Source organism: Dermacentor andersoni, chromosome 10, assembly GCF_023375885.2.
Source record: "Dermacentor andersoni chromosome 10, qqDerAnde1_hic_scaffold, whole genome shotgun sequence".
NCBI classification, from domain to species: domain Eukaryota; kingdom Metazoa; phylum Arthropoda; class Arachnida; order Ixodida; family Ixodidae; genus Dermacentor; species Dermacentor andersoni.
In genome coordinates, this window is record NC_092823.1 from 15,894,949 (window position 1) to 15,919,501 (window position 24,553).

At 45.9% G+C, this 24,553-nt stretch overlaps 1 protein-coding gene across 1 annotated transcript in view; it reads right to left on the reverse strand.

Annotated features, from left to right (window-relative positions):
- The window catches only part of LOC126518953 (insulin-like), a 44,757-nt gene extending 24,023 nt beyond the window's left edge, over positions 1 to 20,734 (reverse strand). The window contains exon 1 of the mRNA XM_050168563.3: positions 20,615 to 20,734. The gene's annotated coding sequence lies outside the window, so the exon portion shown is untranslated. The remainder of the gene's footprint in view (positions 1 to 20,614) is intronic.
- Positions 20,735 to 24,553: the final 3,819 nt, after the last annotated feature.

The window sequence follows — 24,553 nt, forward strand, 5'->3', positions numbered from 1 at the left end:
TCGAATACCCTCGTCAGATCAACTGCTGGCTCCATTAAACCCGCCGAAACACTTGCTATGACCAAATCCAGTTTACTTCACGGTACTGGCAATAAACTTTCCATTTTAAACGTTAATGCAAGAAGCCTTGTCAACAATTTCTCTAAATTTCTTTCCTTCGTCTCGTCTTACTCACCAAATATTATCGGTGTTACTGAGGCCGGATTACATGATGGTGTGCATGATTCTAAGGTAACCCCCCACCCTCCCTGGTTCGGTAAGAGAGAAAATTCGGGAGAGGAGGCGATGTTGCTCTTTTTCTCCAATGTCACCTTTACTTTTGTGTACTCCATGCCCCACCTGATACTGAGTCTTTGTGGTTTAAAGTCAAACTTGAAATTATGTATTTGATTATAGGGGTCGTTACCATCCGCCTGGTTCTAATAGTGTGTAGTAATACAATCTAGGTGAAGTTTTGCATAAGTATAATACTTCTTCGTCCAACGTTATCTGCATGGGCAATTTTAATGCTCCTGGTGTTGATTGGTCTTCTTTCAAAGTAAGCGGACACGAAGTAGCTATCGGGCGGGAGTTGGTCCACATTTTACTGTCCTGTGGCCTGCACCAGATTGTTCAGGATTCCATTCGGCAAAGTTCAGTGCTTGATCTTGTTCTTATTATATCTCTTTTTAGTGCCGGTTATGAACGCGATGTTATTGATGGAGTATCTGGCCACAATGCTTTGTTAATTTCAGTACCAGGAATCGGCCCTAAATCCCGCTGTATCAACTGCAGATTTCCCGACTTTACCCGCCGTCATATTTCGGCAATAACAGACGTCCTATGCGATTCTTTTCAGGAGTTTAAACTAATACCACTAGTACCACTAGCGATACTAATACTTGACAAGTTTCTTCGAAAATCTTGTCAGTAAGTGCATCAACCTTTTCATATTGCTAAAAACAAAGAAAACCAACACGGAACTTCCTTGGATGACTAAGGACCTTTTGCATTTATCACGTCGTGTGGCCAGATTACGATCGCAACGCTCGGTGACTCAACAAACTCATGCAGTTCCATAGCGCTAAAAAGGAACTAAATGGTTGCTGCAAAATAATTTTATTACGAGGTAGTCTTGCCGAAATTAATGATGACTAATCCCCGTAAAATTTGGAAAGCTATCCTACCAACTGGCTCATCCTCACACAGGTTAATAACTAACAATGTTGCACTTTCTGATTCGCAGACAATAGCTTCTTTTAACACCTACTTCCACTGTGTCTTTTTGACTGATAACTCTGTAACCTCCGTTTTCCATTCCGAATCATCCCCTCCAATCGACAATATATCTGTCTCCTAAGGGAGTACGTAACCCAATCACTAACTTAGACACCAAAAGGTAGTGTGGGCCGGACGGTATCCGGACTGCTTTTCTCATTCGATACTCTCTTTGCTGCAGCAGATATCTAACAATTCTCTTTAGAAAATTTCTCTCAACCACCACCCTTCCTCCCTCGTGGAAACTTGCTTCAATTCTGCCCTTATTTGGGTCAGGCAACCTTCAATTGTTATCCAACTATAGGCCCATCTCCTTAACAGCACATTCAGATAAAATACTCGTACACATTATTTTGAAACCATATTATGGAATTTCTTGAAACTAACAATATTTTACGCACTTTCCAGCTTGGTTTTAGAGGTGACCTCAGCACTATAACACAACTAAGAGAATTCGTTCACGCCATCAGCAGCACTTTAGACATAGGTGACCAGATTGATGGTATATTTATAGATTTTGCAAATGCCTTTGACACTCTCTTACACCCTAAACTTACACACATGCTGTTCGCTATACTAAAAAAATGCATCTGGGGTTGGCTGAATATCGAACTTTCTTTCCATGCGTTCACAATATCTACGTTTCAACTCTACTAAATCACCCTTGATGCGTTTCATGAAGGCTCAATACTGGGGCCTCTTTTATTCCTGCTTTATATTAATGATCTCCCCCTACACTCCTCAGCTAAAATTCACCTTTTTGTGGATGATTGCGTTTTATATCATGCAATTAAATCTCCAACTGAACATGTTGTCTTTAACAATTGTTTTGCTGACTTCTGCAACTAGTCCAAGGAATGGCAAATGAACATCAACTTTTCCAAAACTCTCTCCATGACCTTTACACGACGCTCATGCCCTTCCTTTTTTGCTTACGCCTTTAACAATATTACTTTAAATAGGGTCTTCGAAATCAAATATTGAGTTATCCTACTATCACACGATTCGTCATAGTCGACAGCAATTGATGTCAGCTGTAACAAGGCCCTTCGAAGAATAGGTTACTTACATCTTGCTCCTCAAGAAACTAAACCTATTACACCTAAAACACTCATTCGCCCCATCCTCGAATATGGCTGCACTGTATGAAATCCATACAAACACTGTCACGTCAAAAAACTAGAATCAGTGCAAAAAAAGGCAGTGCGTTTTGTTTGTAGGATATATGACAAGAAATTTTCACCGTCGAACTCTCTTCCCTTACTTAGCCTCACTGCTCTTGCAGAGCGTCGAAAATTTGAATGCCTAAAATTCTATCACACGTTAATCGATTCTCCTCGTCTCTCCTCTCTAGATAAATATTTGACTTTTTCCAAACCCTCATGTAGGAGGAGCCACCATGATCTAAATATCTCAACCTTCTTTGCCCGCACTGATTCCTTTAAATACAGTTTTTTCCATCAGCAATTGAAGTCTGGAATTGGTTACCGGGCAACATCCACTTACTTTCACTGAAACAATTCACGCAAGCTTGTGTATAAATATTTGCATGTGTATTGTTCATCCCACTCCTGTAATAGCTTCATTGGGGCTGCAGTATGTATGCATGTATAAATAAATAAATAAATAAATAAATAAATAAATACGTCACGGATCTAAACCTATATGCCGCCGTGCGAGTCAAGTGGCAGCTTTCTACGACCAGCTGCCATGGCTCACCGCTTCCGCTCGCGATCAGCACATCGAATACTGGCAGTTTAAAAGTGGGCAAATAAGTGATTTCACGTTGTGTTACGTCCACAATTTGTAGGAAAAATAGACAAGTTGTCCCACATAGCTTGAGACAGAGTTTTAAAAACGAAAGGCACTCCAGACGCGACTTGAACCGAATGCCTAATGTTCGCACTGGCCTAGACTTAGGCTATATTTTATTTTCACCTTAACTAACGGATTAGTTATGCTTAATTAATCAACTTTCAAGCATTGGCTGCAGACCCCAGGTGTGATACGCAATGTTGTAGAGGACCTTGAGAAACCTCTCAATAAGTTGTTTCCAAAACGATGTATCTCACGTGTATCTCACGCGTTCCAAAGAAAGCCCGCGCAATATGAAGAAATACCACGTGACGGGGCGATTGCAAACTGTTATTGTGCTGCTCTCAAGCGTGGGATAGATGAACAAGCTCGGCTGCAGCGAGACTGGCCCGCGACAGGGCGTTATGTCTGGTGTAGGCATCCGGGCATGCGGGTTTCATCGCATGACGGCATAAATGCGTGCTGTTGGCCGAGCGGTGGCGAAGCGATAAAGCGTCTAAGGAGACAAAAGAAAACAAGAACACAGCTTTATTTTATTATGCTTGAAATGGGCAAGAGCTGTCAGCCTGCCGACGGAGTGTAATGGGGTTGGGTGGAGGAGGCGGCGTTAGGGCCGGAATAATGTTCCCGTCACCTTCAATCCAGAAAGCGCCCTTTGATTATAGTGCGTGCTCGCAGAGATCACTATCTGCTGCAATGCACATTTGGCATCTCATAGGCACATTTTCTTAGGCGTTCTTGATCATGGTATCAGGGATGGAGCTGCAGACTTGTCTATTTTTTTTTCTGTCCGGTTCTCTGATGTTGTGGTTGGTGTCCGGTATACTTTATCCTTGACGTAGCCCCAAAGAAAGCAATGCAGGGGAGTTAAACCTGGTGACTGTGCCGGCCAAGCAATGGGCCCATGCGGTCCAATCCCTGCTGCGGCAATATTTCATGCAGCCATTTCCAAGCTCTGCTGCTGCCGTTCTGGTGAGCACCATCATGGCGATACCAAATAACATTTATCCAGGCCAATGGAACTCCCCATCCCCCCCCCCCCCCAAAAAAAAAATCCTCAAGCGCCCCATCAAGGATGTCGTTGACGTATCATTCGCCTGTAAGCGTGTTATCAAAAAACGCGGGCCAATGATAATGCCACCGTAAATTCCACACCGCACATAACCGGCCACTGATATTGGTGATGTGTCTTCCAAACCCATTTAGGGTTTTCGTCGCTCCAATAGTGACCGTTGTGGACATTCACTTGGGCATTACGTGAGAAGGTAGCTTCATTGGTCCACAGTATTTTGTCGACAAAGCCTGGGTCCTCTTCCGTCTTGATAATAATCTAGCTTGCAAATCCTTTCGACTTTGGGAATCGCGGGGCTCCAACATCTGGTGCAGCTGCGCGTGGTACGGTTGAAATTGCCTCTTCTTAAGTACTCTCCACACTGAAGACTGACACTCCAGCTTCTGCACCAACACTTGCATCTGGGTCTGAAGAAAACTTTGTCAGAACATGTCTCCACGTCCTCGCCCAAGATGGAAGATTTATGTCGTTTCTTCGTAAAAGCCCCAGTCTCTCTCAGCGTTTCATATGCTTGCATAGTCGTCATTGAGCTCGGACGTGTACCTGGATGCCAGCGTTGAAATAGCTCAACTGTGCGCCTTCTACATCCCCTTGACGTACCCGGAGCCAAAACCATATCCGCTCTTTCCTCATTGGAGTAAGCCATATCTGCTGCTCAACGTTAGTCACAGGCAAATAGCTTTGCTGTGTAGAGCACGCAGGGATACGGGCTCCTGAGGCGCAGTGGATATATTGCAGTTCGCTGAGATTCAGTCAAACGAGGTACTGTACATGAGGTGTGACACACAACCAGTAAACTAGAACAGCCTGCTGGCGCACTCTGTCAGGGACTGACGCGGCTGTCACCGTGCACGTGTGAAACCGAACGCGGCCACCCAATACTGCGACCACGAAGCGATGAGCACGCGCTGGGTGCGAAATCAAAAAAGAACGTCTGGTAGACAGTAAGTACGAGAAACAGAGCTGACGAGGCCGGTGCGAAAAGAGTCATCGTCTGAAGAAGGCAGGCGTAAGCTTTCTTGAATATAGCCAAGGTTTTTTTTTTACCATTAGTTAGTTTTGTCGCCGTGCGATTTATCCGCTGTTATTCGAGCCCTAAGGTTTAAACTTGTAGCATCATCGTTCACTATGAAAACTGCAAGGTCATTTGTGTATGAAGGCGAGACTGTAGCAGCCGTCATAGCCTTGCATCGTTCCCACGCGCTTTGCCCTTCTTTCAAGCAGAATAAAAAAATGGCTGTGGCTTAGCTAAGGTTAAGCCCAGGATGGGAAGCATACTAGCCTTTATTTTAGTTGTTGAACCACTGTTTAGCTTGGTGAACTGCTGTTGCTTGGCTATATTTGGTTCGGCTATACGAAGAAACAACTCATGCGTTACTCTGCTTCGCCTTCAAGAGTGGAACGCGACAGCGTTCCCGTCGACGCGCCAAGGGGTGTAAGACAATGGGCTACGGCGCAGCGACTACGCGCCCCGCATTGGACGCGGTGAGCGTCGAGCAACGCAGCGTTCGGCGCGGCAACGAAATGTGCGCCTGAGCAAGCGACGCACGCCTGAGCCTTAGAAACAGCTCGTTTCTAAGGCAACACCGCATTCACTAGAGGCGCTTTTGTACCGCTTTGAAGCACCGTACTCGTGGCTCAGAGGTAGCATCTCTGTCTCACACTCCGGAGACCCTGGTTCGATTCCCACCCAGCCCATCTTGCAAGAGTTGAGCCAAAGCCACCTAGAAACAAGCGCAGCTGCTTATATACCGCCGCCACGGCGCGAGTTGGAGCCCCGTTTCTCCTCTGTCGTGACGTCACGGTGTCACGTGGTCAGCCTTGAAGGCGACGCCGCGAGCGACGGCGCGAGTTGGAGCCCCGTTTCTCCTCTGTCGTGACGTCACGGTGTTACGTGGCATTGAAGGCGACACCGCCGCGCCTGAGGAGCTGGGTTGAGCTCTAGTAATATGCTTCGCATAAAATGCCGCTTTCGTGTTTTCTTTTTTGTTTCCTTAGACGCTTTATCGCTTCGGCAGCACCCGGCCAGCAGCATGCATTTGCACCGTCATGCAATAAGAGCCGCATGCCCAGATACCTACACCAGACATAACGCCTTGTCGCGGGTCAGTCTCGCTGCAGCCGACCTTGTTCATTCATCGCACGCTTGATAGCAGCACAATAACAGTGCGTGCGTCATCGCCCCGTCACGTTGTATTGTTTTCATATTTCGCGGGCTTTCTTGAGAACACAGAAGAAAAGGAACACGTGAGATAAATTGTGTTGGAAACGATGTATTGAGAGGTTTGTCACGGTGCTCCACAACTTTGCGTATGACACTCGGCATCTGCAGCGAATACTTAAAAAAGTTGATTAATTGAACATAACTAATCTGTTTAGAGAAAACTGAAAATAGTCTTAATAACTTTAGGCCAGTGGCAACACTCTGCATGCAGCCGAACTCGCGTCCGCAGTGCCTTTCATTTTTCAAACTTTGGCTCAAGTTATGTGGACAAGCTGTACATGAAACAGCGCTTTCGTAGAAAGCGTCGCCGATCATCAACGAGTGCAGTGCGAGGCGTGCGAAAGGACCTTTCGTAGCTTCCGCGCCGTTGCCCGCTAAATACGAAGCGGAGCGCTCTACGCCCCCGAAATGTGCGGCAGAAGAGTACGTACCGAACAGCGCCCTCTTGGGTGCAGCCGCTTCGTGCGGGTCGTAGATGACTCCGTCGCAGACAAATTCCATGAACTCGCGCAGCACGCGGCCGCAGCGCCGCTGCGAGGACGTCTGCGTCGCCGCGCTCGAGGCCAGCAGCAGCGGGAGCAGGAGGAGCAACATCGTCCTGGCCATCCTGCGAGGGACACGAGAGTAAGCCAGCGTGAATGGGGCCCGCGCAAGAGCGGGCCTGGCTCTGCGGCACTTACCCCGTCGGCACCAGACGGCTGTGCATCGCGCAACACCATCGCTCGGCCAGCTAAAGCTTTGACGGGTTTCACCTATTCGCCAAGGCTGGAGGTCAAAGAGGTAATTTTGGTCTTCGGTAGCTAGTGCTCGCTTTGGCGCCCTGGGACTGGCGCGCTGATGTGAAATTCCGTGGCCCCGGGCTATTCAAAGCAGAGAAGTAGCATTCCAAGGCACATATTGCGATAAAGCATGGCGGAGCTTAACCTGCGCCATCTGCACGCGTTTTGTAGCATCAGACGCAATGGTCACGTCAATCGCGGTAAACGGCTGAGCTTCCGAGGAATGCGCGTCACTCCACGTCTCGATAGGTCATCACTTTCACGGACGTCAGGTTTAAACATACAGGCCGGAAAACAAAAGTCCACCTCAAGGAAGGAGAAATGGATCAAGTTTTTCGTTTTGTGATGTTAAAGTGCTGGAGAGACGAAACAAGACAGTGTGTCCACAACAGTCAGAACGAAGCGCCACGTAGAAGTGCTTCTGTTGTCTTTGTTCTTGAGTTCCTCACTGCTTAGAGTGAGCGCATTGTTATCGCACGTGTTCGTGAATGAATCAAAATCGATCAGCGTGGTGGAGCTAATAGGTATATTTTTTGGCGACAGGCGAAGCCACTTTTTGCATCAAACGCACAGAAGGCTTGGAGAGGCCAGCCTTTTCTTTGCTTGTAAGAAGGCTTATGATGTTGGGATGATACACTAATATATCTGCGCCAGAGACTTTCACTAAAACAACAACAACAAAAAATCTAGGATCTCGCGCTTAAGTGGGAATCGGTGTTGAGCAAAGGTTTCGTTAATGTTTTAGCACATGTTCAAGCAAATGTTACACAAACTTGACACTAATGATGCAAATGGACGGCATACTACACAAATTCAATACAGTGGTTAATGGAAACTAACTCCATCACAATTATATAAAGATCAATTTTTTTTCTACGCAGGTGCAGCGTCAAGCATTCATCTCAATGTGTACACCTTGTTCTCGTGTCGTTTTTCTTCTTTAGTCTTATTCGGCCCGCGTCACTTCCTCTAAAAGCACTGCTTCTGTTAGCAACATCTCTACTTCTCGTCCTGTGCACGCCCGGTGCACGCTCCGTTCACATTTTGTTCCACATTCGGCAATTTCTCCAGTCGACTCCTCCATCTGTAGCCTATTTCAAATTTGCGTTGACGATTTCTTCACTCCTCTGCTTGTAAACTCGGGCTCATACCCTTTTAGATGTGTTAAGAGTGGGCACGCACCAAGTGGCTGAAGTCGTATTCTAGTCGGCAGGACAGCAGCTGCAAAAGTGGGTCGAAAGGGTGCGCCATTAGAACGTAAAAACTGAGTGTCTATAACGCAGGTTTCACTTTTCAAGTCTGGCATCAAGTATCGGTCAGTGGATGAATTTGTTCTGCTCCAAGAACTTGCAAGAACCACTAAATCATATCATCAACATTAACCTTGCTAAATATATTGTGGCCGATCTCTTGTTTTATTCAGTCAACGATACCACTCTGTATGTCGTAGCGGCACACATTTAGTTACCCTTTCTTGGGGTCGACCCTTTTACTCGGCGAAAGTTCGACAAAGCAGACGCGCCAAAGCTCGGCGATGAACGCATAGAAAGCTATGCCTATGTGCTACAGTATATACAGATTATACGTTCTGTTTGTTCATACGAGGTGTGTTTGAGAGCATTGCGATCGCCGCTCGCATGTAGGCATGTGACGGGCTTTTTTTTTACAACTCACGCGCTTTCTTTTGGGAGAATAAATGCTTGCGCCACTAGTAGAAAGTCGAAAGCCGTTGAATTAGATATGTTCTAGAATGCTCTACAGCAATCTAAAATTTCTTATACAGAAACTAGTGCGACTTACTCCATACAATAAGCAACAATGCTCATTTGATCGTGTCCTCCTAGAATGTTTGTGCATGTTTTTCAACCTTCGAGAAAGTTAGCTAGGACAATATGCAGAAATTTCGGCTTAATGGTACATTAACTTCGTATTATGTAGCGAAGGATACACACACACACATGCACGAAAGACAGCCGCATGTTTCGTCGTATGTCCTTGTGTATACCCAGCGTTACTCTATTCGAAAGTGGGCTGGGAAAACTGGCGCATAAGGCGATTCATTTTATTCGTGCTGTACAATGTGGGCGTTATTCGGCTGGAATGGCGGCGGCGGCGGCGGCGGCAGCAGCAGCAGCAGCCACAGTAAAGTAATGCCGGGAGGTTCTCGCTTTAAAACGCAGGCGGTGTTCGGGTTCCTACCGTTTAGGCTCGCTGAAACAGCCGGAACCCTATAAGCGCGAATCTCCAACCAACACTCGCTTCGTTGCTCGAAGTGAGTGTACCAGAGACAGCTTCTGACCACTCTACGCGTGCCAGACGGGCGTTTCGGCAGTTTCAATAGACGACGCGTTTCCGCCGCACACAGTGATGGATTCGAAGCGGAAGTCCGACCACGCGTGGGAACGGCATCGCCCCCTCGCGGCCAATGGAGCGCCGCATGACTCACTCGGTGGCGGAAGGACGCCCGCCCGCGTTTGAGCGAAGACGGACTCGCGTCGTGCTCTGCAGGCCTCGCGCACCCTGACCGAGCCATAGTGTTTCGTGCTAGCATTAACGAAGCGATATCTCAAGTCTCTCAGTATCCATAGAAGGACATGGGTAGCACAGGGATCTTATAACCATCCTGCGTAGATCCGATGAAGAAGCGCGTTGCCTCTTAAATTATTGTTCTCTTTAGTTAAACTGAGAAGCATTGTAGACTCGTACGGTTATTTGGAGCAGTTAAATCATCATTACCAAACAAATTGATTTAAATGCATGATTTACAGTGCGTGAGCAGATCACAATACTTGTTAGTTATGGTGCCGCCATACTTAGCTGATAATACTTAAACTTAAGAACGTCAAAGAAACATCATAACGTTGTAACGTCCTGAAAATGCCCAGGGCTTTATGAGGAACACTGTACTGAAGGGCTGCGTTGTACTTTTAACCGCCAAAGGGCTTTAACACGTAGCATGGCACGCGGGCCTTTTTTTATTTCGCCTCCACCGGAATGCCGCGGCCGGAAGCGAACCCGCACCCTCGTGCTCAGCTATGCAACATCACAACCACTTGGCTACAACGGCGTTTGCGGATGTTAAACAGTACTTGACATGGGTATTGATGCATATGTATTTTAAACAATGATATCGATTCTTGATGCGCTCAAACACCGAATAGTAGAAATAGTAGGCTCATTGACACTAATTGTGGCAATACGTAGATGTTGTGATCAAAAATAAACAGCTTGAAGAGCTTTAACACATAACATCGAGAGGCAGCCCTATGACACCAGGAAAGAATTTAAGTAATTCCATACACTGCGCATAATCCTCATGCTAGATGAGTGGCCATAATGGTAGCCGGCGTAGACACTCCAATATTCTTAGTAACAACATGACACCAGCATCCTAGCTGTTTAACCCTTGCGGGTTAAAAACGCGCCTTGTACATAGTTACTGAATGCCCATTCCCTCCCTATTTTTCTGCGTAATTCAAAGCTAGGTGGAAATTTCCTCGATGGCCCAGGCGTACTGAATGTTCCGCCTAGCGCATATGTAATAGGAATCGGTATATCTGATGTGCAATCTAAATATCAAGTATGTGGGTCAAATTACTATCATATCCGTCAAGCAGATGTTGTGCCGCCTGAGGGTGATACATATCCGATATAGGCATGTAATATCCCGGTGTAAACGGAGAGCAAAATGAGACACCAAGATTATATTGGCAAAGAATGTGGGGATACCTTATACTAATGTGCGGGCAACGCTTTTAAGCGTGCGGTGTAATTAGGGGCTTGAAAATTATTAGTACAATACAACTACTCGAGACAAACGGCTTCGCTCAAAACTGGTGTGTGATTCTGCAAAGTCTCATAAGCACGCTGTGGTTTCTTCTCTTTTTAAACTTCCACAAGAGTTAGTAGAGGAATGAAGAATATCTAGCGCAGTAATGCCGTCGCTGTGATTGTCTCTTCAGTTTCACAAAGGGTCCCTCATCCCCTGCTACAGAGACTGTCGAAACAGCCGAGATGTTATTCTGACTTAAGTATTTCTGTTCGCATGCTCTTTCTTGCCTTGACCGAGAACGACTTGCTGTTCTGGGTTGCTTCATATTTTCACAACTACTGGCACATATTTCACTTTTCGGGATAAATCTGATTAATATTTGTCTGTGTGTGTAATCTTGTACGTAACAGTAAAAATGACTTTTCTATACGTTTTCCAGCGCTAAATACCTGATCAAATGCACTACCTAGTCTGATATACGTACCACTGGTTACCTACCACGTAGTAGACGACTAGTGGTCTGATGAATTAACGATAGGTCGGAAAAAAGTAAGCACTGCGGTTGAAAGCTCCAATGATTGGATTAAATATTCGGACGAGAAAGTTTTCTGGAAATAAAGCGATATGAGATTGAGTTCCTTGTACTCTACTAATACCAGCACAGTTGCATAAGATGGTGAGTTTCTTTTTGGAATATTGACAGCGTGAAATTTGGGTCTACATAGGCAACAATTTTACGTATGGACACCGTCGGACAAACAACATTCTGAGACCTTGGGCAGACTTGCGTGAAGTGCAATCCTGAGTCTGGTTCAAGAGGGGAAAGGCAATCCTGCCGATGTTCGAAACCAGCAGAGCGCACGCCGGAGGCTCTACCAGATTGAGAGGAGCGCAACGCCTCGACGTCATGTCGTTAACAAATCAACGTCAGCTTGTGGAAGTTTTGTTGCTGTATGTGTCTATTCAGTCCTTAATATGTCCCACTGTCTTGCTATTCACTGAACTACGACGCCGTCCTTTTCCTGTCTTTTTGCGTACCGGAAACTTATGTCCATGGCAAGTTGCTCTTTGGCTTGCCTGTGATATGGCCCGCGGGTGCTTCAAAACGGGCGTCAACGATCGGCGCCCATACTATCGCAGCGGAATGGTGATTATTTTCTTGCCTTTTCGTGCGGATTGTGTGGTTGTCGAAAAAGTTCCGGTGAAACCAACCTTGCCCGGAAGAGCCGTATCCCGCTAATCAAAAGAATTCCCGAATCAGAAATTATAGCTACACTTAGTGATCGTGTATCGAAGACGTCGATTGCGCTGTCAAAAAAAGACATGGCATTCCTCAAAGCCTGACTGCGGTGAGCATCACTGGCAACCCTGTATAACGGTGCGAGGTTTGCTTCCGCAAGAACAGTTGAGAATTAGCGCTACTTATGTGCTTATCTCTTTTTTCTCGTATTTTGCATGCGGTTGCACGCACGATGCTGTAAATACACATGAAGCGGCTCAACGCACAAAAACTGCGAAACAAAGACTGCGTCGCTCTGTACCCCTTGATGGTACTGTTTGCCCTTATAAATTATTAAGTAATGCCTTTTGTTGGAGCAGAAGAGAAGTTAAGCAACATAACGCTTTTGCCGTACGCTAATATGTAATCTAAAGTAACTTCACAAGCATCGTTTTTCATACCATCGTCCTAATAATTGTAACATCTAAAAAGGTCCGTGGGTTTAGAAGTATGAGCTTTGTAGGAAAATAATTAACGTGACCTTCAATTACCGCGGTACCAGCGTCTCAATTACAACCGAGTCCAATCGAATAGTGACACGTGGTGCTGATAGGTTGACGCGTTCGTTGATTGTCATGCCCGTAAATAGACCGCGATGGATATTTATTCGTATAAGGGGACATCGCACTAGCGCGTAAAAAAGGACACGGACAGGAACATGAAAAAAAGACACACCGAACGCTAGCTGTCTTTTTTCATGTTCCTGTCCGTGTCCTTTTTTACGCGCTAGGGCGATGTCCCCTTATACAAATATCCACCAACTAGCCCTGCTTTCTGCCTTAAATTGATATTTAGACGTGTTGGCGGGTCAGTTTCACAGCTCTACAACGCGAGACATACATGTTTTGACAAAAAAGGCGTTGTCCTCTTACATGCCTTTTATTTATTCCAATCCTTAAAAGGTGTTTAAAAAGTTGTCCACATAAGTGTATGCACTTATCACTGGCAAGCCGTTAAGGTAATCTCCTGGCATATTTTGCTAAATGTTTGTTGCAGAGTAGAGACGCTGAGCGGAAACCTTATGAAGCACCTTGCCTTTGGTTCTAGAGGACATCCTCGTGCGCAGATGTGCTTCGCATATACACGGTAGCATTACTAAACAATTATTTGACAAGTTCTTGAACTTCGTTGATCTCTGCTCTTGGATTTGTTACATGGTCTGGTCTCGTCAGAGATCAAGTCGCAAAGTATCGATAACCCAAGCCTTTTACACCGTAGCAAAGAAAAACTTGTGCTTTAGCGTGGGTACTTACGGTAACAGTTATCAAATAAGTAAATCAAATTTTGGAGTTTTACATGCAAAACCACCATCACAATATGAGCCACGCCGTAATGGGGTCTCGAGATTGATTTTGTTCACGTGGGGCTCTTTAAAGTGCACCTAAATCTAAGTACACGGCTGTTTTTGCAATTCACCCCCATCGAAATGCGGCCGCCGTGGCCGGGATTTGATCTCGCGACTTCGTGCTTAGCAGCGCAACACCAAAGCCACTAATCAACCACGGCGGGTAGTAATCAGATAGCTCTTGAAGTTTATGAATGAGTTAAGTTTAGTCAATCTTGAAAACAAACACTTCCTTGTGGTACAAAAACAACACTAGCCACTACTACGCAGCACTTTCAGTCAGCAGGACACGTATAGAGAACTGCTGCTCGTGCATTTTAACGAAGGAACACTGTAGAGGCTGCAATGAAGCATTGTAATGGGTCCGACGGTACACTTCAGGTCCAAGGAAAACTATACAGTGCAACGTGAACAAAGCCAGACATAGAAACGACGTGTTATCGATCGTCAGGCATGCACTAGCTGTATAGTGTTTCATTTCAGATTGAGCTTTCTCTGGTCAGAATACGCAGTCGTGGGTTTGAAGTAAGTAGAGAAAGAACACGTTTTGTTCGCATGCGTCTGTGTCTCTGTGTGCGGTGCATACATTTATGTAGGTGCAACGAACCGTAAATGTCAAAGTAAATCTATCTAATCCTTTCCCTGGGAGTTGGCACAACGCCCGCAGTTTTCCTTGGGCCTCACTTCGCTCACCATCGAAGTGCGATGCCTCCACCGCAGCTGGCGGTGCTGCTCCTCACAGCCGCAGCTTTCCGAGGCCGCATCGCCAAAGCTTGCAATCACTACGGCCTTCTGGCGAGACATGATGCTTGTGGCGTCAACGCGGCCAGTGCTTCATTGCTTCTGCTTCCGCTGTTCGTTTGGCTTCCGTAGCTGTTGCCATTTGTGTTTGCTTGTCTCGGCGTTCGGTCTTTTCTCGGCTCACACACCGCTGACGCTGCCGTGAAAGAGCATTGTCAAATACGCACTGTGCGCGACGCCAAGTCTAATACGTAGTAAGGATGCGCTGCTTTGATGTACACGAGGCCACACGAAACGCGTTATATACACGGTATTTACGCCAACGAGAGCTATGCCCTGGTCAAACATGTACCTGTGGAAAAAAAGCCATCCACTTTATCCTTAACTTATACCTCAAGCAAAACGTTATATGGGACAATGATATCATGTGTGAAAGAAGATTGTCTGTAATCGCGGTCATTGAGTCAAAAATCGGTGGAGACACGATTTCCTTTCGCAGCAATATTTTGACGCGACCTTGTTAATTCTTTTTCAAATTCGGGGCTTCAAAGAGCACAAAACATTCGTCGGAAAAAGATAAGGAAAGGACAGGCAGCGCTCTGTCTGTCCTCTCTTTACTCCCCCACCCCTTGTTTTTAGCGCTGTTTCAAACATCAAACTGCATTTCTTCGTACACCGCTAACAGTACAATTAAACATGATTTCACACAAAAAAATTCATTATAATTATAACAAGAGCTAGATATGGCATCCAGTTAATCCGCCTTTTTCATTTTCCTGCGCTGTCCTCTACCGCACGCGGCTGGACATGTTTTGGTGCCGGAGCTTTCGGCGGTTGATTTGTGTACTTGCACCCATGTTGACTGCCCGTCGGTTGTGCATTTTGTGGATCCCAAATAAGTATTAATGGCTTATTCGGGGCAGCATGTCACTTCTGGGAGCTATGTTGAGCCTAGCAACTGCTGGGTGAAAAGGCCTGAGTGCGCGCTGCTCTGCTAACAGTGCGGCCGGTCCGTCTGCCGTCGCGACGACCTTGGAAGTTTCTTGTCGATAATTTCAGCACCTGCACATCGCTTTCTGTATTCCTTTTGCACTTTCTTTACACAATGCCCATGTTCAAGATGTCTTCAATGGCAGCCTTCCGAGCCGGATTCACCAAAGCGGCGCAATTGTTTACATCGACATCTACAGCCACAGATCGTTGTGATCGTCAAATAGTGTGGAAAAGCTACATCGCTAATATGAAACAATGTCAAAAGGTAGCGAAACGTACATGCACTATCGGTGCATATGAGCCGCGTTGTTACACCCTGAGGCAAGTCAATATGAGCGGCCGGGTCACTTAAACAACCCCAATTGTGATCTAGATACATATATTGCGGTCTGTTGATTCAGGTGTGATTCCCGCTTTTATTTTAGGGATTAGTTATTCTCGCTTTCTTGCGTTCCATAAACCATTATCAGAGACAGTTGTGCTCGTACAAGCGCGCATTTATAGGCCATGTTGTTCTCTCGCGAAAACGCGGATGCCATCTCTGACGCCGTTGGTAGCCGAGCGAGGCAGCTGTTTATGCTGCTTCACCGAATGCAGCATCTCGTGTTTCCCGTTTGACTGAGAGGCAAACAGTGCATATCCGCAATTAAAAAAATGTGGCAGCATTAAGAAATCGCAGCCACCAATCTACGTAGCGAATGCCACCGGCAGCCTACGAGAAAGGTGAAGTTAACGGTGTTTGCAAAGCACTGTCGCCGCTTGCCACGTAGGGTGGCGCGCCGTTTGAAGTGAAGTCTAGTTGGTTTCAAATCACTAAGGTCAGAACTGAACGACGAAAGTAGTTCCCTTCGCCCTAACTGCTTTCTTCTAAGTTTAGGTCCGCCGGTAGCTGGCCCACGAACACGACAGCATCACCATTGGCTCAAGCTCCATGTGCACGGCTTGAGAGGGTTGAAGCTTGTGCAGTTCAACGACGTAGGCGTGGTTTGACTCATTTTGAGTGCAATTAATTATATATACAAGCGAGAGCAGTACGGCTATCGCGTTTTCTGTTCGGCGGCCGCTATCGCGGTGTGCGGTCGAGCGATGGTCGGCACTCTGATTTTGTCGGTGCCGTCGAGAAGAAAGTCCATCGAGGTACGACAACTCGCACTCGGCGGTTTTTGGCCTGGCATGATGAAGTGTCCACAGCGACACACCGTGCCGAACAGTAAGCCAACCGTTGGCGTGAGCGTCTTGTCGGTCTCGTATAGACCCAGTGTAACCGCGCCTTAAACGAGTGCGTGAAGTCAGGCGCGCGTAGTTACCACCAGCGAGTGAGGGCTGACGCCGCAAGAAGACTTCGTCAGCAACGGGATGCTTTTAGGTGTCTCCCAAGAGTAACAAAGGAGATTTTCGTTAAATTTGCCAGCCATCAGTGAAAGACGGCAACTACGTGGCTCACGGTGCAGTCCGGTCGAAGCCCTGGACGCTTTCTGTTTTAAAGTTGAGTTGCAGTCTCACGCTACACATGTTTTCGGCGCCGTACTAAAGTCCAGCTAACAGTACAGTTTCAACGCGGTACACAGCACGAGTGTTTGCAGCAGCGCGCGTCGGAGCGATTTTTTTTTTTTTTTCGGAGAGCTTTTCCCGGAGATTGGGCCGCGTGGCCGTGCGCTCAACCCTTCCGAAACGTTTCGTGAGTAATCAGCTAGAGCAGTGCGCATGCGCCATCATGCCATGAAAAAGGCGGATTATATGGAAACTCCCTAACTTACTGAACAATCCGCCTCTGGTAACTTATTTAACTGAGGGAGCTTACCCCTAACTAATGTTTACAAGATCAATCAAAATTTTCAATGCATTTCGTGTGTGTGTGTGGGCAGGGGGGGATTGTTTTGGCCATGTCCATGTGATGTACTTAACGTATGTTGTTGCACTGATAAATGCGATTCAGTAGTTCACTTGTTGTCTCTTTGGTAGGCGCTGTTTGGCCATCATTGTCCCTTGCGCCACGAAACCCAATATATGATCACTGTCCGTCATCGCTGTATTGTTCGCAATAACGTTGTCCTCCAATTGCCGACATGTGTCGTGTATTGGCATCGTTAGGTTTTCGCAACGCTGAGTCCATATTTATTATGGGGCAAGGGAGTAAGCTTGAAGTTTCCTCCTGTTGCTTCAGTGTCACGACAGTCAAAGGCCTAATGTATTATTAGGATATAAATAAATAATTATCTATAGACGTACCACTTGCGCCATTATTATTCACAACGAAACGAGAACTCTCAATTCAGAAGGTTTGTAGAGAAGGAGACAATTTCTCCAGTGTTAGTCATTGTATTCTTCCAATTACTGAATGTGCAAAACAGGAAATGTTTACGTGTACAGGTCAACGGGGAATGACAGCAAATTTTGGTTTTCAAAATGAAGGTCCTGTTCATCCGCGAAAGATGACCTATAGCAAATAACCGAAAGTTTCAATAGGGAAACGCAAATGCTGGGTTAGGAAATTAATATGGAGAAGACTAAGGTCATCTTGAAGAGCCTCTGATGACAACAAGAGTTTGTGATTGGTAGCCACTTGAAGCACAGTGTAAAGGCGTTAGTGCGAACATGAAAAGGAAATTTTCAAATGAATAAAAACGGGTTGAACACATATTACATGCGCTCTAGGTTGCAGATGGCACATACCAGTAACCTTGAAAAGAAATGCGTACAACCAGCGCATTCTTCGAGTAATAGCATATGGGGATGTGGCTTGGACCATATAACAGAAACTTGGGAAGCTAAGTACTTTACAATGAGGTATTTACCTCGGCCACACTACTAGTGTCGATCGTTGACAAAACATGGCAGTGCATAAACTCTACACATAAGAAACGTCCAATGAAGCGCCCTTCCTTTACTACGTATAATTAACAAGAGCACAGGAAGCCTCCTCGCCTCTCCCGTGCCCTTCCAGCGTGACTCCTTCATCATTTCAGCAACATAACTACCCCAACAGTCGACAAGATGTGTTAGTAAAAGCAGAGTCGTCCCGGACTTATTTTTATTTTCAATTTTTTGCCGCCAAGGCTGTAACATTGCAAGTTACTGAGCTCAGTGTCCTTGTACTCTTTGAGAAGAATGACCAGCGAAGCTGTGTTTGTGGGCCCCTTAAGTGCGAACTACCCCTCCACCGCGGGTCGGCTCGGTATTGCACTATCTTCGGACCGGCCCACGTGTGGAAGTGCTTAACGCCGGCGTCAACTCCGCCGCGCGTCAACTCCGCCGCGCGTCGGCCCAGCATTGTACTATCTTCTGGATCCTTTTCTACATGCGGACATGATAGTGGGGAAAGTAGCCCTTAACCTCTCCGCTGTAAAAAGCGAAAAGCATGAGATCAGTGGTGGCAAATGGAGCGACGCTGCCTCGTTAAGTGTAGGCAGAGCGACAGGCGGTGGTGAAATTGTAGCCGTGTTTGCTTAACCGCTGTGCACAGTTTTCTTGCGTCGTGAGCAATTTATTTTCTCAAAGCAAAGCATCCAAATGACGGAAGACAGTCAAAATGTACGAAAAATAAGAAATAAGTTTTATGTGCCCATGTTACTCTCCTTTTCTTTCTTTCCGAACGTAGTCTTCAATTGCTGAAGCTGTTGCTGCGCAGTAGTAGAAAAAGGAAGCGAAGCTTGCTGAGCAGAAAAGAAAAATAACTACTTCGAACCGCAGGAGCTGGTTTCCGGCTCCGCCACTAAATGCAAGACCGAAGCACATTAAAATCAAAACTATCAAAAACAGATGTCGCAGTTCCAGTAAGCGGATACTTGTCATGCTTAGATCGGGGAGTGAGGCGCACCGATGCAGCGTTTCACCGCGCGTTTTTCATCGTTGTACCGAAAGTGCGACTTCTTTTGCGCATCCTCCGTGACACAGTGCTGTTCGTGCACACTGGGAGGCGGCATACTGGAGGTCACGGTTATTCATTACTGCTCGAGTTGCCACATGCCCATTAGACGAGTGGAAAATCTTGTTCGCAACCTGAAATGTGTGCCAGAAACAGTTTCTTCTGCTGCATAAAGCTTTGGCGCAAACGTTGGGCTTAGGCATAACTGAACCACGTATACCCATCGGAATTTGAGCACCAATGCAAAACCGGGCGCCGTGAACGTCTGAGAAGCAAATGGTAACGTGATGAAGTGTCGACTGCTGTGGGGCGCCGGTAGCAGGAGTGACCACGCGAGATTCCACAGTTCGAGAGAAGGAAACGAGTCGTGTGACGATCTAAAATTTAGTGAACATGTGTAGAAAGAAGCTTACCGCACAATTTTCTATTTAGTTCGAAAGGACCTTTCAACTATTCACTCTGAGCTCTTAACTCTGAAATGGGCAGTTAGTGCGCCTGGCCGCATGCTGGTTCACCACATGCTTCTTGACACTAGTGCTTGCCTTTCGTCCAGCGACATTCGTTCGTGGCCACAATGCAATCTCGCAAGAACTTTTACAAATGGCTCCTCTGGTTTGCGTGCCGTGTTCCCTTGGCGAGCACACATTTCATTTGCAATGCAAGCCTCCTGGTTTGCAAGCTTTATGCCTTTGCTTCTTAGTTCATACCTTTTCTTTTACTTTTACACAGCTCGTATGTGAGTTTCTAAGGTAGGAATCTAAGTCATTAAGCTGCAATGCATGCCAGCGGTCCCTCAGAAATTGTCGAGCAACCTTTCTGTTATGAAGCGAATCTTCAATTGCGCAGCTCTAATCTGCAAACATCTCGTATTTACATCTCATATTTTCTGTCGTATAGACAGAGTCTGTACCAACTGCCGTATACAACACATGCGAGACATAACATGCTGCCAGTGGGTCACTACAACATTTGAAAGAGAGCTATATTGTTTAGCCTAATGCGGTTTTGACCCACCTTCACCGAAATACGGAACCTTGTTGTTCCCACCCGTTAAGTTTCAACGCCTCGTTTCAGGTTAGCGCTCACGCAGGGTAGAAGAATACCGTTCATTCTCCTGTCCCTGTCAAAATTTCGGTTAGAGTACAGTTTTCTGGTTACACTTTAGTTCAGTTAGGCACTTTCAATTATTTGAATAACAGTAAGACAGTTGCAAAGACTTACCCAGCGCAAGTCGGCAATCTTTCTCCCACACCTGTCAAATCGCAGCTGAAACTTCGGCTATAAAGTTGTGGCACGAAACTTCTAATACAGGAATTGTAGCCAGGCTTTTTAAGAGTAACGAGAGAATTCACATGCGTGAAAAGCAGGCACGTTTCAGGAGTTTGCCCGGAAGTCCCTTTCGCAAGGAAGCGGCGCCTACCGCAATCGCGCCATGAACTCCCCGACTATCCACACACTGTGCCGCAGCTCACCTTTCGTTCCGAAGCGGCGCAGACGGTGGTGATTCCTGTGCTGGGCGAGGACCCGGGCTCGAAGCACGTGCGGTAGGCTGCGTGCTTTTATACGCGCCCGCCGGCTGGCGTTCCGCCGGCGCGACTGAGCGACGCCGGATTAGTTGCCACGGGAGCCGACACTCACGTCACTCTGCCTAGGGAAGCCTTCCCCAGGCTCCCTAGGGATCCCTAGGTGGCCAGAAAACAGTGTAGGCAAGACGAACTGACAGAACGAGTCGCTGTTTCGTATCGTCCGCCTTGCTTCGCGGTGTCTGTTCGAACTTCCATAGACAAACGTCTCCCGTTATACTCGATTGCGTTACCCGAATAAACAAGTGTGCTACGAAGGTGTCCACCATGAAGGCATTTTCATACGCCTGCACACTTTCTGAAGTCTGTCACACCATAAAAAAAAGAACGGTCAAGCCCAAGAAAACGACAGTCTCACAGATATAACTAGGAAAACCAGCGAGAAAGACACTTGCCGTTCGGAGTAGGTATAAAGCAACGGAACATCCTAAAGCTGTCGTGACACGGCACAAATACGTATTTGTGACTAATATTGCAAACATGTGTGAGCCCTATTCCTGCATTATTCCTGCCAATGCAATATGTCTGTGCAAAGTTCTTCCGAAGGGTACGTGTGCTTCTCCTCACTTTCTGCGCTAAGTGCGTGTCACACGAATTGCACATATACGCTGTTTATGTAGTGTACATTATCTATTGGCAAGCTAAAACTCATCACCGTCGAATATAATGCCATGTCGGCACGCGAACAGGCTTTTAGAAAGCTATTTTGGAATATATAGTGAAGTAGAATAACCAATCTCGCTCACATCAGCATAAATCTTGTGCAAGTTACAAAAATTTCAGGACGGTATTATACGTATAAATTATCAGCAGTGGTCAAGCGATCATCCTATGTTGATCATCTCTGTCCTTGGCTTACAACCCAGAAAGCCACTTGCTTCGCTGTAATTTCTCTGTCGCAGCCCCACCATTTCATGGCCTGTTTCGACCAGCTGTCACGTGGGATTTCCTCTTTCAAATTTTGCTGGGTGCAGCCCCACAATGCCGTTTACCCATTTTCCCATGGCATAATTACTGGTAGTAGCGATAATGCCGGTATTAGGTTTAAATTTGAAGACCATGGTCCCAGGAACTTCGAACATTCTCTTTTCGGCCATCTGTCGAACTTCAGCGCAATCCAAAACTATAACTCAACGTTCCGCATAAAGTCAGATGTCAAATATATGGGTTTCAAATATTTGCCTTAAGAAAGGTCTGCAGAACATATGGACTTGATGTGGAGTGTTAAGGAAGCATATGAAAGTTGCGCCGCATACATGCAAAAATCTTCTACGGAGGCTATAAAGTGGTATTTATTTATTTATTAAACGTACCCTCAGCTGGGGCCAAAGGCATTAGAGATAGGAATGGGTTACATGTGAAACAATATATATATATATATATATATATATATATATATATATATATATATATATATCTGTGTGTGTGTGTCTGTGTGTGTGTACACACACGAGCAAATACTTAAAATTTCCATTAAACAATGTTAGCTAAGGTGTTCTTGAACAGGTGGTGATTTGTGGTGGCGGTCACATGCGAAGGAAGGTGATGTCCGTGGTAACAATGAATGAAAAAAAGTATCAGGTTTGCAAAAATAATTCGAACTTGTAGTGCGTATCTAAGCGGGAGGAAACATATTGAGTAGTTGATACCCACTCATTGCGGAGATGAGGCTGAGGAAATATGGCGTGAAAAATGCTCAAACGAAATAACTTACGACGGGAAGGAAGGGGTGATAGGTCAAGACTTTATTGCATGGAAGATATGCTTGCTGTTCTGTTGTAGTTTGAAAGAATGGATCGTGCAGAGTTATTTTTAACCCTTGGTAGTGAACGAATTAGGTTTTCATTTGCTTGGATCCCAGTTCGTGCGAATGCTTGGATTCTAGTTTCAAGCGAATGAGTGTTTTGTACGTGACTAATTTTAAAGATGAAGGTACTTTTGCGAAGTTACGACAGAGGTATGCCGAAATTCGATTAGCGTTGTTAACTATATGAGAAATGTGGTCTGCCAAATAGTGTCAAAAGCGTGGCAGTTTGGGCGAGTTAGTATGTAAAGACTTTTTAGGCTTGTAGCGCAGCTCAGAATGAGCAAATAAGGAAGGTGGAAGGGCTAATGAATAGGAACATAGAACAGGGTGAGCGCTGTTCTCCGTTCACCCTGTTCTCCGTTCCTCTTCATTACCGCTTCCACCTTCCTTTTTCGCTAGATATGCGCATATGTTTGCATTTCCTCATGATAAGCTCCTTCAGCCATATGTCGCACCATTTGTTAGTAGCGTCAATGTCAGATTGAATGGTCTTAGTATCATCAGCGCAGGTTATTTCTCGATAGACCATACAATAATCGGGAAATAGGTTATTGTACGCGGGAACGTAGGAAGGTAAGTCATTATTGTAAATAAGAAAGAGCAAAGGGCCTAGTACCCTTGCTTGTGGGACCCCAGATCGAACAGCAGTATGCGATGAATTAACGTTGTTTGCAGACACAAACTGGGAACGGTTAGTAAGAAAGATTTCTAGCGAGTAGAGTACTTTCGAGTCTATGTTAAGCTGGCGCAGTTTTTAGAGAAGCAGTTTATGGCATACCTTGTGATATTCTTTAAAAAGTCTTGAAAAATGCAGTCAATCAGAGAGGAACGATCAAGGATGGCATGAAGTTTGTGAGTAAAAGATATTAGTTGGGTTCCACACGAATATGATAAGCGAAAACCATATTGTGATGCTGAAAAACAACATTAATTTTATTCGAAAACGCTACCAACGTTCGAAAAGAAAATATGCTCAAATATTTTTCAAGGAATGCTTGTGAGGGAAAAGGGCCGGTAATTTAATGGTGATTGCTGGTTTTCAGACTTGACAAGTTGAATCACCTTTCCGATCTTCCATTCAAATGGGAGAGATCCCATGCCGAATGATTGCTGAAATAGCTGCGTTGATATAATTGATGAATACACAATCGTGGCTTTCGCAAGTTCTGTAGAAATTTTATCAGAGCCTGGTGAGGAGGAAAGCTTCAATTTATTCATTACATTTTCCACACCGCTAGAAATATTACTATATGAAACTTAATGGTGTATTTGGAGCATGAAAATTCTGGCAGTGAGACATCCACGCCATCAGAACAGTTGCTCGAAAACGAACAACTGCGAATGGGCACCACCAGAGAAAGAGAGACAGAGGAAAGGGGAAATGCATGGAGGTTAACCCGAGGGGAAATCCGGTTTGCTACCCTACGCTGGGGAGAGAGGGGAGGGGGAGGTAAAGTGATAACAAAGCAGAGATGAAGAAAAAAATTTACACAGACATACAATCACATTCACCACCAGAGCTGTCGATAAGGGTTACTATGTATCAGCCTTGGGATTCACAGAGCGCCAGAACTTTCGCGGAACGGTTATCAATACGCATGGAAAAGTATTTTGTTGACAATTCTGCTTCAACTTTTTATGAGAGGTCATGTATTCTTCGGAAGCCTGTTTGTACGATTCCCAGCGCATGTCCCCAGGACGTAACCGGGCTAATCTATAAAGCCGCCTTTGCTACAGAACAGCCGCCACAGTGTAGCTGCACTGAGCAGGAAGAAGACGACGTGGCCCCCGCTTGATATAGCGTCGCCAGGTGTTGACTGCAGATGGTCGATGAGGGCTCGTGATGAAGGATCGCGGCGTTGCTCATTGCTGATTTAAAGCAAATGGAACAGAGAAAACGCAAGCGATGGCGTCCGCATCAGCCGGGTCGTCGACGGGGTAGCGGGACAAACAATCGGCGTCCTGCTGCAAGCGTCCCGTCTTATATACCACGGAGAAGGTATGTTCTTGCAGGCGTACGG